Genomic DNA, 17532 nt, shown 5'->3' on the forward strand with positions numbered 1-17532 from the left:
TAATTCAATGGAATCCAGAATTCTGCCTGTGATGTGTAATTACGAACGAGAAGAGAGGCATTTTTCTTGAAAAATGATGGTTAAATATGAGTTAGTTACCACATATTGATAAATTTCACATTTAAATGATTTAGGTACTGTAATGGAACAAATAAAACTTTTTTTACCTCAACGGGTTTCGAAACACCGCCTACCAGCCCGCTCGATTATCAAACGACTATGCTTGTTACACCATGATTACAATTACAATTGCACGTTTTATATTTAGTACATCGTCTTTCTCAACAAAAATCAAAGCTCGTTTTTCCCTTGAACGTTGTGAAAATCATTAAGAACAACTAGTTTCCAGGCATTGAAGGTATTCCACGCGTGTGTTTCACTACGAAACAGGAAGCAGTGTCATCCATTTTCGCGGTACATATGAACAGTGAGACAGTCAGAGCACACGTAGCGCTTACAGAGACTGTGACTGTACACGATTTTTGAAATAAAAATTACGTATCTGAAGTATGATTAAGAAAAACGTTGATGGCTGTTAATACATTAGAATGTCTTAAGGTTTCATTTTCAGTGACATACTAATAAAATGTCTAATACATAAGTTGGACCTACTTCCACGAACGGAACAACACTAGTGTACGAGAGCTACGGCCGCTGACCAATCATCACGTTTGTGTTTGTTTATGTCAGGTTTATACTTATGATGAACGGAGTATAGTGCGACCAATTCTTGAGTACTGGTGGAGTGTTTGGGATCCCCAGCAGGTCGGATTAAGCAAATACATCGAAGAAATTAAGAGGCTTGTCGCTATATTTGTAGGTTCCATTAGCACACCACAAGTGTTACGGAGATGCTTCGTGAACTCAAATAGAAATCCCTAGAGGGAAGGCTATGCCCTTTTCGCGAAGTACTACTGCGCCAATTTAGAGAAACGGCGTTTGAGGATGACTGCAAAACGATTCTGCTGCTCCCAACGTACATTCCGCGTAAGGGCGATGAAGACGAGAGAAATTAGGGGTCGTACGGAAGCTTATGGGCTGTCGTTTTTCCCTCGCCCTTTTAGCGCACAGAACAGGAAAGGAAATGACTTGAAGTTGTACGTGGTACCCTCCGCAGTGTACCGTACGGTGGCTTGAGGAGTATGTATGGACATGTAATGTAGAGGGTCACCTATTATTGTCGATGATCTACGATAAGAAGGAGAGTAGCTATCAGAGTTCATCTACGAAACTTTGAATGCTCTGTTTGATAATTGTGCCGTACCGACTTGTCGACGCCACCAACGATAGCAAAGAAGAATTTTGCACATCTCCCGCTACAGAGAAAATGAGTGAGATCCGGAGTGACTTTTTTCTGGTACGAACACTTCCCACGAACAGCAGCTTCGTGTGCCGTGGAAATGGAAGGCATCTCAGCAGAGAGTGCATTATGTCGCTAATAAAAACATTAAGATCGATGAGATACGGAAAACGGTATTTCGAGATTCGAAGAAGTCGCTAAAATTCTACTCATTCCCTGTTACACTTACGTTTTTGAGTTTACTGGAAACTTTCTACATTTTAACGTAGAAGTACTTAAACCTGTACAAAACTTTAGTTTCCTATAATCTTATTTGGTGGTTCCCTTGCCTGAAAGCTACTGCCCATATATTAATGTTGTCTAAACGACATTTGTTGCTGTGTTAGTGTTTTGCCAGTATTTAACTTGTGTGGCTAGCGGATGACAGGTCTTTTCCGCAATATAAATATTTGTTCACTTTCATACTTGATCACGTATTGCGTCACCACCACATTTGTTTAGAACTCGGTAATCTGACTGGCCCTACAATTACAGCTGTACAGTAACGGAATGATTTCCAAGAGTGGCATGAGATTATCTGTTATGTCAGAATGCATACTTCTTTGTCCCAGCACCGACTAGTAAACAGTATAGTTCCTCTTCCAGCTACTGTGGTTAATAGGTCCTTTTATATTTACTTGATTGCTCCTCTCCTAGCTTTACTTTAGTGAGTGGAGATTTTTCTCATTGTGTAAAATTTTTCTCTGCAGTTTATCATTAACTGTCAAGCATACACGTACATATAACTAATACACTCCAACCATAGTAGGGTGATTATCTTAGCGTTTATATTGTTAGGTTAACATTTTTAGTTCAATATTTGCTTACTTGAGGCTCATATTCTTCTCACTTTATTGTTTTTTCCCTGTGCTACGGAACCTACTCCATTCCCTTAAACGAGTTCTTCAAAATAATTAAACATTATAGCTCGTTCTCCTTCCATTTCCTAAGTTCCCATTTTTTTTCCTAGTGTGTGGATATGTTTCCGTGACTAAGAGCGTAAGTGCAACCAGAGGTCCGACATTCAGCTCTTGTTTGATACTGTGAATTTTTCTGTCACTTATAGCTTCTTTCACCACCAGCAGTTATCTTTATATGCAAAAAATGCAAAGTTGCACCGTGGTTCGAAAAGACTACTTCTATTGGCTACATCCTCTTGCGGGGTTACCAATTTACTGCTCTAAAACGATTTTGTACAAATGTTACAGAACTTTCATTGTAGTGTAACGGTTCCATTATGTAATTTTTAAGATCACTGTACCATATCTTTATATTTTACAAAGAAAGTAAAAGCGTAATATTATATCACCTTTTTTTAGTTCCAAACTTCACCTTACATTTCATATTAAATTTTGCTTTTTATAGGACTTCATAAATTTTGTTTTCTAGTTTAGCCATAATATGACATTTGCTAACTGTCTGGTTCACTGTGTCGGTATCTAATCGACAGTATATCATGCTATTTTCTGTTTAACGATTAGTGGCGACGTATGGACTTTAAGTTTAAAAGCTGTCTGTGGCATTATGTCTCCTTCTTGGAACCAAAATCGTGTTTTCCTTTCTATGTCTTTAAGGCATTTTCGTCTCTTTTCAGTTTCAGAAGAACTTTCAATATTACTTTGTATTCTATCATCAGCAAATTTGTTGTTTTATTGATATTTTGATTATTTTTCCTTTCCATGCACTAAGTGTTTCAAAAGCATAATCTATTTCTATGTGATTTTTCGCGTATTTCAGAACGTTTTAGAAACAAAACTGAAATCTTTCACATCTATCGTTCTAGACATTACAGTCATCTTAAAATACTTAATTTTCTTAAACTGTTTTACTATTTCGAAAAAGTTTAATAATGATATAATGAATCAGTAATTCCATTACAGGGGAACCACCTCCATTATGTACTGTTATTATTAATTCTAAATTAGACTTTTGGACTCTACAGTCTAACAGTTCATCAAGGTTTCTGTCAATATTTCGCAGGATGAGATTTTTCAAATGATCTTTCGAATCTAAACATTACTTTCGATGCTTCTTTACTCTGTCGAAGAAAAAATTTTAGTTGGTGGTCTTTCCGACAGTCTTTATATAAGATTGTTATTAGTATTAGTATTAGTATTAGATGTGGGCACTTGAAAACAAAAGAAAACGTTTTCCGGACTAATTGCGGAATGAGATGTACTCGTATTTTTAGTTGTTTCATGTAGACAGTTGTGAAGTACTGAAATAAAAGATGTAAACCTGTTTCCGCCAGCGGTGTTAACGAAACAGAGCTGTAGTGAACGTGAACGTGAACTGAGCTCGCGAGATCGTCGCGGTTGACGCTGGCGCGTCGAGGATAGTCGCTTCAATTTCCTGTGGGATTAACTCCACTGCCGTTCATTATTTATTCCATGCATTCCATCGCCGGCCGCCCCTTCCACGTTTTCGCTTAGCCCGGTGTTACATCATCTCTGTCACAAAGTCGTCAGCTGTCAGAGGGTGCATTGCGAATCCGTCTCTACATGTGTTCTAAACGTATCGCACCTTCTTCAGTTTTTCAATAATCTCACGGAATGAAAATTCCTAATAATATAAAATAATCCAATTTTACCAGGATACATGTCAACAGCCTTTATCCCGTACTCCTGCCCTTTGGGTACACTTCTCACATAAAGTTACACGTGATAACACGGTCAATAACCAATTTAAGCGCTCAAATATTTCTCCCTTCTATAATAGCTTTACTGGACTACAAATTAATTTTGTGAGTTGCTCCATGAAATAATTGCAAAAATTTGTCAGTTCACATTTATTTCGGTGTCTGTGTTGCAATTTCGTGCCACTTCGGCGTTGACGTCATAGAAAACAGAGCTATTTAAGGAATGGGGTTGGAATTATCCTCCACAGAAGTTCCAGACAAGGTTTTGTGCCATACCGGGGCCATAACATGACCCTTCGCCTTTAGACGACAATGTTGGTTCCAACCGCGTCAACTGATTACTCCGTATGACATATAGTCGGCCTGTGCCTCCCCTCTTTCAAACGTGACAAACGCTCTTCCAGTGCATACCTCACCGAAGTAGTACGCCATGGAGACAGGAGAAAAACTTATACAAGCACTTTTGCGGTGCACGAGAGATGTACTGTCAGACTGAGGCTTTAAACAGAAAGTGAGACGTTCTCCGATGAGTTGATTCGTAAGGCATGTCCCACGTCCGCAGAAGATGGTTGCCCAAAAGATAATTCTAATCTTTCGAGGGCATGCATTACAATAAATTCTGCCGCAGATTGAAAGAAGTAGTCTGGAATCGTCCGTGGTTCCTTTTTTTTTCGTTTTGAAAGAACTATAAAAAAATGGGTTCAAATGGCTCTGAGTACTATGCGGCTTAACTTCTGAGGTCATCAGTCGCCTAGAACTTAGAACTAATTAAACCTATCTAACCTAAGGACATCACACACATCCATGCCCGAGGCAGGATTCGAACCTGCGACCGTAGCGGTCGCTCGGCTCCCGACTGTAGCGCCTAGAACCGCACGGCCACTCCGGCCGGCCAAAAGAACTATCCCGATACACTACTGAACAGTATTTTGTCAGAGACGTACTTCAGTTTCAGTGCCGCACGAAAAGAATTTTAAGGCTTTTGCAATATCAAGAAGTGATTGGGAGTCACTACTGCAGAGATGATAGACTCTTTACTTCTTCGTGTTTTTCTTCGGATTTAAAATTATTCTCATGTTTGAAGAGACGTCATCTCTTGAGCTGTACGCCATTTTCAGGCGACCCACCCTAACAAAATTTCACCTAAAAAGGCTTTAAACAAATATAAGTCCTTGTCAGATTAATTCCGTGGCCTTCCCTAGACGCACAAAAAAACGACGCACCACGAAGGAATTATCAGAATGGGAGTGAAATCGTGTGGATGTGATGTACATGTATAGAAGAACAAACGATTACAATTTCAGAAACGCCTTGGTCCACCTCTGACGCTTATGCAAGCAGTTATTCGGCTTGGTATTTATTGATAGAGGTATTGGATGTCCTCCTGAGGGATATCGTGCCAAATTCTCTCCAATTGGCTCGTTAGATTGTAAAAATCCTGAACTGAACGGAGGGCCCTGCCCATAATGCTCCAGACGTTTTCAACTGGAAAGAGATCTGCCGACCTTGGCTGGCCAAAGTAGGGTTTCGAAATCAAGAAGACAAGCAGTAGAAACTCTCGCCGTGTGCGAGCGGGCACTATCTTGCTGAAATGTAAGCCTGGGATGATTTACCATGAAGGCCAACAAAACGAGATGCAGAATATCGTCGAATAAGTGTTCAACAACCAAAGGGTTCCTGCTAAGAAAAGAAATGCACCCCAGACCATCAGCCCTGGCTGCCGGCCGTATGGCGGACGACAATCAGATTGGTACTCCAACGCTATCCGGGGAATCTGCAGACACGCTCGGCCTGGAATTTCATTGACGAGTAGAACTTCAGTGATGAATCCCGCTTTGAATTGAGCTCCGATGACCCACGAAGGTCTTTCTGGAGACGCTCCGGACGGCAATGGGATACCAACCTGAGGATCGCTCGCCATACGGCCGAAAACCAGGACTAATGATTTGGGGTGCCATTTCTTTTTATAGAAGGACCCTTTGGTTGTCATCTGCGGCACCCTTGCAGCACAGCGATACGTAGCCATCCTGGGCTTACATTTCAGCAAGATAATGCCCGCGTGCACACGGCGAGAGATTCTATTGATTGTCTTCGTACTTGTCAAATCCTACCTTTGCAAGCAAGGTCGCTGGATGTCTCCCTAATTGACAACGTTTGCTCCTTTATGGGGAGGGCGCTCCAACCAGGTCGGGATTTTGACGATCTAATGCACCAACTGGACAGAATGTGGCGCGATATCCCTCAGGAGGACATACGATAAGTCTAGCAATGAATGCCAAGCCGAACAAATGGTTGCATAAGGGCGATGGTGGGTCAACGCGTTACTGATTTGCTCAATTTGTGAAGCTATCTCTTTTTAATAAATCTTTCAGTTTTTCTGAAGTTGTAATAATTTGTTTGTATATGTATATCACACCTACCGATTTAAGTCCCATTCGGATAATTCCTTCATGGAGCGTCTTTTTATTTGTCTTTGAGTGTGACTTCACGTGTAAGAGCATGATGACGGGGAAGTTCTTCAAATACGGTACAGCTACTCATGATTATGGAAGAAGAACCCGCTATCATTCAGAACTGTAAGTGAAATGAATTTTCAGATCTGTGTGGGGATGTCAGCTGGTTGATGAACCTGAGGTGTTGAATCCATGTGCTACAACGCGAACGCTCTGCATCTGGGGGCGGGGAACTGGCACGAAGGCGCCGATCAAGATGCCTGTTTCAAACCCTGGTGATTTAAGAATATTTCATCGCTGGCATTGCACAGGAGAAGGGAAGCATGGTGATGTCTAGCAACTTCTGTTCAGTCGACTGTGTGCATATTTCGGATTTAATTAACGAATTCCGTAACACCATGTGACGAGATAAAGCTATTTTGATGGTGCTCCATCTGCCGCATGAGTTCTTCCAGTTCGGCAACTCCCTTGTAGCTTTTCAAGAGTAGCTAGTCACGTTCTGATGGAGGGTCGTACATCTTCTCCCGCGTCTAATATCAGCAACACAGTGTAAGCTCTCATCACAATCATCGACATTGCACCTTAGAGATCGTAAAAGCAAGGAAGTGGCGTTAATTCAAAAGGTTTCCATCAGATCATCAGTCATATGGAAAGTAACTAATTGATTGAATTTTTTAATTTATAAAACTGTAAGTCACCAACTGTGTTTCTTATGCTACTTATTATTGCTCTATGTCCAAGCGGATGCTACTTAGGCCGTATCTTTTGTTTTGCACGTAAGGAGAAGCAGCACATCGCTCACATTCAACTGACACGCGAAGGCCGTGAAGCAAGGAAAGCGTAGTTCTGCCCATAACTCTATCACAGTTGTTAATTACGGGAGAAACAATGAGAACGATATATAATTGCATTTGAGGTACGTCTCATCTGTTTACCTGTTATAGATATTGCACTCACGACTATGACGTGTCGCTCTGAGTCAGATGTCGGATGCCAAAGCTCTGAGTTTTAAATAATCTGTGTTTGTCTTGTGTAGGCAGTTCTCAAAAAATCTTTTCAGTGTTTCCCACAGCAGGATAGCGCTGAACAATTTTCTTTGCTGCAGAAACTATAGAAAGAAAACTGCATAGCATTTACGTAGAATGAGGTTAGACGTTGCTTACTGTTTGAAATGCGTTAGAGGAATTCTGAATAACTGAAGTAAGGTACTCAGTGTTAAAAGCGGAAAGTCAACGTACGTGACGTAGAATTCATTTACACGTATCACCACTTATAATGTTTTTGTGTTCATTCCAGTGACATTGCTCTGTGGCTGCTATCTTCCCGTATCTTTTCAAGGCAATATTTGTTCATGGCTATTAGCCTCTCATTGGTCTTCGTAAACTGGTCGCACCACTGTCCTACACGGAGGTATACCCTTTAATTTTACACCACCTTAACTTGTTTATCGATTACATCCGTAGCTAACGATTAAGCAACTGCAATAAATTTGGGCAGAGTTTAATTATAATTTCAGTAATATCAGCTATTTTCGTCTCATAACGAAATTAATCTCAAAGCGGTGCGCTTTTTCCGCCGTGTTCTTTGAGCAGAGATTAAGCGCTACGTTTTCTCGTTAAAATTTTTGCACATGTCAAAATATAGAAAAATGTTCAAAGCAGTTCCCCCTGCCGTTTCTAAACGATGATTTCACCATTTCTGGTTTTAATTCAAGCATTTTTAACTAAGAATGTCCCTAAGAATATGAGCGAAACCGTTTAACTTTCCCTTAAGGCTCAGGGGTAGGACTTCCCGCATGACAGTTTAAAGGCCACTGGCAGCCAACATTGTAGGCAGTCCCGTGACATTTCCGTCTGCCGAGAGGGGTGTCACGCTGTCGCGCCAATGCGAGATACACATACACTGTCCGTCCAAAGTATTCCGAGACTGATTTTATTCCTGGCGTATAAGTAACGTCAGCGCTGTAACTACGGTGGCTGTTTGAACCAACAATTGCAAACAACTGAAAAAAAAAGTTCGAATGTGTGTGAAATCTTATGGGACTTAACTGCGAAGGTCATCAGTCCCTAAGTTTACACACTACTTAACCTAAATTATCCTAAGGACAAATACACACACCCATGCCCGAGGGAGGACTCGAACCTCCGCCGGGATCAGCCGCACAGTCCATGACTGCAGCGCCTGAGACCGCTCGGTGCAAACAGCTGACGTGCAATCGACTAAGCAGTTGCGAGCAGGCAGTGTTCAATAGTAGACGTGTGCCCGTAGTGTGTCAGCGTTGTTGTGTCATAAATCGCAATGTAGTAGTATCTCTAAATAAGGTTTTCAAGACATTCTCCAGAATGTATACGTCGTACTTCTTAATAACAAGACAATGCTATTTTGTGTTTATTTGCCAATACCAGGTTCTCGACTCTCAATAAATAATCGTTCCTGGATGGAAATGTACGTAACGTACGAGTGCCGATTGTGACACAACGACGAAGACATATGGAAGTTTGGGTGTGGCCGTGATTCGTGCACGAATAGCCGAAGCGGGAAATCCGGATTCAGGTTACAGTCTAGCACAAATTTTCATTGACGAAGGTGGTTCATATTCGACACTACGAATACATTTTATGTACTCTCCTGAATGTTTTGAGGAAGTGAAAATTCTGTGTACGAAGTTTGTCCCGCACACCTTGACTTCCGAACAAAAACAACAACGCGTGGAGGCCTGTCACGAATTGAAATGCAAAACCCGGACAATTATTTTCTGGAGAATTTCATCTCTGGTGATGAGACTTGGTGTTATCAATACGATTCTACCATAAAACGACATAGTGCAGACATTCACATGAAGTGTCAGCGCTTTAAGGACATAATCGACATTCAAGCTAATGTGATGTAAGAGTTGAACAACATCCCAAAAAGGACATATCTGAGAGTTTTACATGGTTTAATGAACGTTGTGTGTGTTGTACTCAGTTGGGGGGAGACTATGTGGAACACCTGTAGCATAAAGATCACCAACTTAACCTCTCTAACTTTTTTTATGAATACAGTTTCGAAACTTTTTCTACTGACAGAGTATACTTTTCACAATGAATGGTAAGAGCTTTGGCATCAGGTGTCGGAGAGTGAGAGTAAGATGATACATTATTTACTGACATAACAGGTTGGTTTTCATTCTGTCTACTACAGATGGTATTTGAATACTAGTACGAAAATGCAGCATGAGACTTACGTCAGACTTTTCGCTTACAATCTGGAAGTGTAAGGCTAGGGACCTCAGCAGTTTGGTCCCTTAGAAATTCACACATATTTGAACATTTTAGCGGGTTTAAGGGCAGAGGGAAAAATGTGCCAAGGCAAGCGCCAAGGAAAAAAAGGGTAGTAAGAGCAGTAGCGGATTTTCTTGGTACCTACGACAAATTATGCAAGGGTAAAGTTAGTTACCCTTGCATGACATGTCGCAGATAGCAAGAACTAGACAGGTGAGGTGCAATAAAAGGCAGCGGTCACATCAGTGTCAAGCACCGCATCCTTTCGACAGCGAGCTACATCTACTCAGCATCCAACCAAAGAAACATAGTCAGCCATGTCTTTTCATCATCTCTAAATCGAAGTAGTTGTTACACGTTCTGCCTCTTGGAACAGTCACACCAAGATAGCTTATTTCGAAGATTCACCAATCCATTCTGAAGAACCCTGAAAATTCCAGTATTCACTTCTTGTCTCTTCCAGGGTGGTGGTTATAAAATTCGCTGATCTTTACAGCCTGGCAGGGATGACGAGCAAGAATAATTTCCTTATGTAAGTCTCACCATATGCTTGCTCGTAATAATGGGATAGGCTTTGCTGGCCGAGTTGTTGTTTTATTATACAGTGATAGATCAATGACTACACTCCACTTTAGTACGAAGGGAAGTCATAAAATAAATTACGCACGTCATCTCACGCTAAGACCATTGCACAACAAGAGTGGCAATTGTCAGAAGAAAGGGTTGTTCCGGGTTTCCTGCAGACACAGTTTTACTGCGGTGCGGATAAAAGGCTCATCACAAGCGGACAACTGAAATGGCGCAGCAACTGGAAACGTACTCCGAAGCTGCAGTACGTGTGGCCATATGATTCATCTGAGCAAAAATTCTAAATTATTATTCACCGTGAACTTCTGGCGGTTACTGGCCAAATGCAATGCCGCGTCGAAACGTAGTGGCCGGCCGGGGTGACCGAGCGGTTCTAGGCGCTACGATCTGGAACCGCGCGACCGCTAAGGTCGCAGGTTCGAATACTGCCTCGGGCATGGATGTGTGTGATGTCCTTAGGTTAGTTAGGTTTAAGTAGTTCTAAGTTCCAGCGGACTGATAACGACAAATGTTAAGTCCCATAGTGCTCAGAGCCATTTGAGCCATTTGAACCAGAGCATAGCAGATATTCAGAACCGTTCACAGGAGGCCTACGGAGACCTGGCACTGAACAAAAGCACGGTCAGTCGCTGGACGAGGCGTCTGTTATGGTCGATAGAAGGTCTCGCAAACCAGTTCGATCTCCCGCGTGCCGGATGCCAGCACACAGCACAACGTGCCACAAAAATGCAAACGGACTTCTCCTCCACGACAGCGCAAGGCCTGACACAATCTGTGCACCGGGGAGGAGCTCGCAGAACTGCGTTGCACTGTTCTTCCTCATCCACTCTACAGTCCAGCCATGACCCGGCACCTTTCGCCCAATGAAGGATGCACTCCGCGGGAAGCACGACGTACATGATGGGGAGTTTATTGAAGGTGGCTTCAACATCGACCGGTAGAGAGGTACCACGCAATCATAGAGGCCCTCTCAGTAAGGTGACGTAAGCCCTTCGCAGATTTTTGAATTTAAGACTTTGCTGAAGGTTTTGCCTGAACACCCCCAGTTTAAAACCTCTTGTATAAACATTTCTGCACACCAGAATGAGATTTTCACTCTGCAGCGGAGTGTGCGCTGATATGAAACTTCCTGGCAGATTAAAACTGTGTGCCGGACCGAGATTCGAACTCGGGACCTTTGCCTCCGCTGCAGAGTGAAAATCTCATTCTGGAAACATCACCCAGGCTGTGGCTAAGCCATGTCTCCGCAATATCCTTTCTTTCAGGAGTGCTAGTTCTGCATGGTTCGCAGGAGAGCTTCTGTTAAGTTTGGGAGGTAGGTGACGAGGTACTGGCAGAAGTAAAGCAGTGAGGACGGGGCGTGAGTCGTGCTTGGATAGCTCAGTTGGTAGAGCACTTGCCCGCGAAAGGCAAAGGTCCCGAGTTCGAGTCTCGGTCCGGCACACAGTTTTAATCTGCCAGGAAGTTTCATTCCTGCACACGTTTTCTGCGAATTGTGCTTCGCATAGCACTCGGAATCGTGAGAATGCATGTGACAGGAACCGATTGGTGCTTCGAAATCACGGTTTCCAGTATTTTCTGTGATCGGCAGTTCTCCTGTTCGGTAACAAGGATTTATTCCGCATCAGTCTTGTAAATATTTGCCGGACCGATTATTCTGCCCACCCTGCAGAAAATGGGCACTCCAGAATACATCTTAGAAATGACCTTTTACCTGATACCATAACCTGGGATAATGAAATGGTGAATACATTACACGAAAGCCAGTTTTTACACAGTGTTGCGTTAGTCGGATATGTGGATACAGTTCGGACACGGTTTCGGGAAAACGGAGGACGAAATATGTTAGGTGACATACTTGAAAAATTATTACCACAGCTTTTCCTATATTCATTTTATCCTGTACACAGTATACATTTAACTCTCACGTAATGGTTCAAATGGCTCTGAGCACTATGAGACTTAACAGCTGAGGTCATCAGTCCCTTATAACTTAGAACTACTTAAACCTAACTAACCTAAGGACATCACACAGATCCATGCCCGAGGCAGGATTCGAACCTGCGACCGTAGCGGTCGCGCGGTTCCGGACTGAAGCGCCCAGAACCGCTCGGCCACTCCGGCCGGCTCTCACGTAATGTCTTTGTTTCTTATCTTCCATAAAACACCTCGGAACAACTCAAAGAAGTCTCATGTCAGTAAGCTGTACACCATTTGCCGTAATTATCTAGCACGGAGGACATTGCGTTGTACGTGTTGATATGGTTTTTATTAGCAACAGTTTACTAGAATTACGAAACTTTAGACATAATGTTGCGGATTTGATTGTGTGTTATAGAACAAACCCTCCAGAACTAAAATATCTGATGGAACGAGTTATGTTTCGTCCGTGAACTGTATATCAGCTGCTGAATTCTTCTCGGGCAGTTATAAATGGAGCATTTCATGACATCTCAAGGCATTTAGTTCGGATACTCCCAGAAAATGAAGGATACGAAACAAAAGTTTGACGTTCTGTGCACGTCGGCTGAGCTTACAAGTCAGCAGAGGAAATGGTAATGCTCGGAAAGATGGAAGGGAACAGGAGGCGAAGGAAGAGTTCCTGAAGTTGTTAAATGCGGGGCTAGGAGCCAGCCGAAAGCACAACTGCGCATAGCCACGCCGGAGGGACTGTTATAAAGTTTACTGCCCGGCTGATTCGCGGGTTCAAGCCCGACTTGACTTAAAAGAGGATGAAATTTATGGTCTCTGGCGAGGCACTTCTGCTGCGTTTCGTTTAACGGTTACGGCGCCCGTGGCAGCTTGGAATGATTTCGTGCACTTGATATATTGACGTGCGATACAATTGTTGCCGCCGGTGTTGCAGATCGAGCGATTGGCAAGCAAAATATATACCTTGTATTTGATAAAGTCCCCTTTATTAGGAATCCAAAAATGAAAAGTCTTGATTCTAGAATGTTTTGCTCGCTGGGCGGGAGCAAATACTGCAGAAATTTGGACAGATGTGAACGAGCTGGTGGGAAAACTAGTATTTAAAAGACTTGTATGATCCATTTCCAATTACGAAAAGGGATTAGATAAAATGTATAATGATATGACACGCTGGTTCGAATATTAACACACTGAGCGATTTGGCACAGTGGTTAGCACACTGGACTCGCATTCGGGAGGACGTCGATTCGGTCCTGGCCATCCCATTCCAGGTTCTCCTTGATTTCCCTACATCGATTCAGGCAAATGTGGGGATGGTTCCTTTGAAAGGACACGGCCGATTTCCTTCCCTATTCTTTCCTAATCCGAGCTTGTGCTCTGTTTCTAATGCCCTCGTTATCGACGGGACGTTAAACACTAAACTCCTTGAATATTAACAGTGTAAAATCGAGTCTTGCCACGTCATCTAATATTGGTGCGATACTGGAATTTCGGCTCTCCTTCAGCCAGAAAACTCACATATTTCTCCCGTATTCCCGCAGAAGAACTCTTTCTCTGTCAGTTGGGATGAGTCGCTCAGACGTGGTGTAGGCGCGTAGGCAGCCACGACTCTTGACACACTGTCCCTCATAACAGCGAACAATGCCTACCGTGAGAAATAGTATAGATTGTAAGTGCATAGAAAGAAAAGGAAACTTTCTTATGTGTACGTTTCCGTACAGCAATCCTCTATGAGAATTATTTTACAAGATCCTTTCTGCAAGATGATGTGTTACAGTATATCATGTGTTGTTGTGTGTGTATTGGACAGTAACATAGAAGGAAAACATCAAGGCTGAACCTGGTATCATAACATCGATTACTAATACAGGACGTCAATGATTTCTCTAAATGTGTCGTTATACGATCTGGCCTCCAGACACGTAACGGGCGTTAAACCACGCCGTTAAGCACCCTAAGTAAACAATCAAAGCTACCAGCCAACCAAATACGTAACAACATACGCCTTACTCTTGAAACTTCGTTTTGAATACAATTTCTACAATCTAGCAATGCAATAAACAGCGGAAATAGGTCCGGGCCGGCCGCTGTGGCCGAGTGGTTCTAGGCGCTTCAATCCGGAACCGTGCTGCTGCTTCGATCGCAGGTTCGAATCCTGCCTCGGGCATGGATTTGTGTGATGTCCTTTGGTTAGTTAGGTTTAAGTAGTTCTAAGTCTAGGGGACTGATGACCATTGAGCACTATGGGACTTAACATCTGAGGTCATCAGTCCCCTAGAACTTAGAACTACTTAAACCTAACTAACCTAAGGACATCACACACATCCATGCCCGCGGCAGGATTCGAACTTACGACCGTAGCGGTCTCGCGGTTCCTGACTGAAGTGCCTAGAACCGCTCGACCACACAGGCAGGCTGATGACCTCAGTCCCATAGGGCTTAGAGCCACTTGAATTTTTAATAGGTCCGGACCTTCTTTGAAGGGCATCTGATATTTGAGTCATTTCACAAGCTTCAGGATCCTACCTAAAATTTCAGTTTGCGATCCCGTGTTCAAGTTAGGAAGGCTAATTTCCACTCACACTCCATTGTAGGGGTAAAATTCGATCCTTCAACAATGTTGTAGTATATATCCGACTCGGTTTGGCATATTATTCTGAAACACCTTCCACGTAATTAAAGATATGTTCACCAAGACACCATACAAGAGCGTCGCTGAAGCTATTGCCTCCGAATTTTTTATCTGAAAACTCGCAAAGCTTCTTAAATAAAACAAAATTTGTTAAAATTCAACATATTTATTCATCGTGTCTACATGTTTATTTCTCAACATAGTAATCCTGGCAACGAACACATTTCTCCCAACGAGAGACCAGTGATAGCCTTACTGTAGAATGTTCGACTTTGTTGACGGAGCCACAACCTCAGCTCTGCTTGCACCGTTTTATCACTATCAAAGTCAAGTCATCGAAGGAGCATTTTAACTTTTGAGAACAGATGAAAAGCGGGTGGGGCCAAGTCGGGACCGTATGCAAGATGATGGATGACTGTGAACCCAGGGCGTCGGATTGCTGCAGATGTTGCAGCGCTCGTGTGCGGTCACACATTGATATGCTGACGGAGAGGTTGCCCCACGTGTGGACGAACTCTTCGAATTCGAAACTCGATTACGGCATGCTGTTTCTCACACACAGAAATAGTTATGTTACACACAGCCATGTCACACGCTACAATTCGGAACGCTCTAGCCGCAGAGGGCTACAAATATGTAGACAAGAAGAATAAAGATATAGAATTTTAATAACGTTTGTTTTATTTAAAAAGGAAAAATTCGGAGGCGTTTCTTTTTACGACGCCCCCGTAAAATATAACATAGAGACTATTTCAAGTAATTTAAATAACACTAAAATTGAACAACAGAAACAAATATCGCAGAAAATGACAATCTCCCTATAACCTACTTTCATAATATACCTAATTAGAAACATCCCAGAAGGCAGTTCATCGACGAAACTGCAAGTTTAGTGTTACCAGACACAGTTTATTTTCGCTACAGCTACTACTATTTTAAACAGCCATCATTAAGTGCATTAATGTGAATTATCTGACGTATGTGTCGTGCACATGACTTTGGTGTAACCTGTTGTGCACGGTCTCCGGTACTCACAAGCTCCTTTTCTGTCGCGTTACTTTACATAAAACATCACAAACACTGAAGTAAGCACAGACAGCGTCTAGAATTCTTTATCTCATTTGGGAGTCTGTGTGGTGGTTAAATATGCTCATATTGAGCTCCTCGTTGTCGACAAGCATACTGACAATTAACTCCACGCTTCCACTCTGTTTGCTGGCTCTTAAGTTACTAAGGTTGGAGAACACTGATTTTTTGCGATTACACATGAGAGAGGACGGCTGGATCTATGTCTTTGGTATCTGTCTTATGTGTCTCTCATTTGTTGCTGTGGCACCGTTCTACACCTCTTCGAGTTTAGATTCATTCAAGTCATTCTTTCTCGGTGTTGTACTTTTGGCAAACGTTATAGTATATCACCAAAAGCAAAAATTCGCAAATATAAAACTGTTCTTACCATAGAAGGACTCTATGCATCTTAATCTATGGTAACTAGTGGAAGATCGATTTCAAATATAGGAAAATACTAAGAAATAATACACGAAACTTCTCAAGGAAGGTCTGGAATAGAAATGCGATAGTGGAATTTAGATTATAAAGACAGCTCAACAAACAAATCAAGGTACTGTAGAAAATCAAATATATCACCAGAAAGCGTTGGTGGCCATATAAACAGAATCAATAACACCAGAATAACGATGAAAATTAGAAACTTTGCTTCATCGATGTGAAAACTGAATAATTAGCTAACATAATATAATGTGGGAACGAGTTCAAGATAGAACAAAATTTAGAACTCTACTACACGAATTAATTTGTTTTTGAGAAATCTATAAAAAATACAGAAGGTACTGAAGGACGCAATGAGAAACAAAGCGAACAGTAGAAGAGACATTGGAAGGAAAAGAAGAAGAAAAAGTGGGAAAATGGGAAATTCAAACAATCCCCTGGGTTGGACACAAGGAAAATCCTTCACTGCGATGCCAAAGCGATAGAAAGAATGTGTATATGAAACAGTACATTGCAGTGTATACAGTTAACAATAATCAGTTAAAATTAAAATGTGATGTCATATTAGAGGAAGTAACACATCATTCACAGTTCTTATTTGCAAAGAAAGTGGAAAATTCTCTCAAAAATAAGCTACAGTTCCGAAACACGGCGCTTGGAAATATACAACAGTAGTTAATTAAAATAAAAATGATATATTTCAGTCAACAGACAGAATTCAGTACTTTACTTAATTCGCTGTCAAAGATTTCCGGGTAATTCCACTATGGATTTCGTAATAAATAATTATTATAACACAACAGCAATACTACCAGCACTGGCACTTCACTGATGGAAGTGCTTATGTATAAGTACTTGCTTTTAGTAACAATATAACACTTTTAATTGGCACCAAACAGAATGATCACAAAAATGTGCAAAATTATGGAGGTGTAAGACTACCATTAGATATCACGTAATTTTATTTGATACGACACTTAGTGGTTATATCAGTATAGAATATGCACAAAGAAGCTGCGGATAGTTTATATCTTTAAACAAACGAGATCGTTACTCCGACTGATCATTTGAAAACAACTAGGCTACGAGGATTATTAAGCAGAGAAAAAAGAACACTGTTTCCGAATAATCAATGACATTTTGTTCTCCAGGCTGTAGAGAACATCCATCGTACGCAA

General features: G+C 41.9%; 1 protein-coding gene and 1 non-coding gene across 8 annotated transcripts in view; one reads left to right on the forward strand and one right to left on the reverse strand.

Moving 5' to 3' along the window:
* LOC124721404 (protein O-linked-mannose beta-1,2-N-acetylglucosaminyltransferase 1-like) overlaps window positions 1-17532 on the reverse strand; it is a 2183308-nt gene that overhangs the window by 1064250 nt on the left and 1101526 nt on the right. The gene's annotated exons all lie outside the window — the stretch shown is intronic.
* On the forward strand, window positions 11650-11724 carry Trnas-cga. The gene has a single exon. It is a non-coding gene; the product is annotated as a tRNA-Ser (tRNA).

Source organism: Schistocerca piceifrons, chromosome X, assembly GCF_021461385.2.
Source record: "Schistocerca piceifrons isolate TAMUIC-IGC-003096 chromosome X, iqSchPice1.1, whole genome shotgun sequence".
Classification (NCBI taxonomy): Eukaryota; Metazoa; Arthropoda; class Insecta; order Orthoptera; family Acrididae; genus Schistocerca; species Schistocerca piceifrons.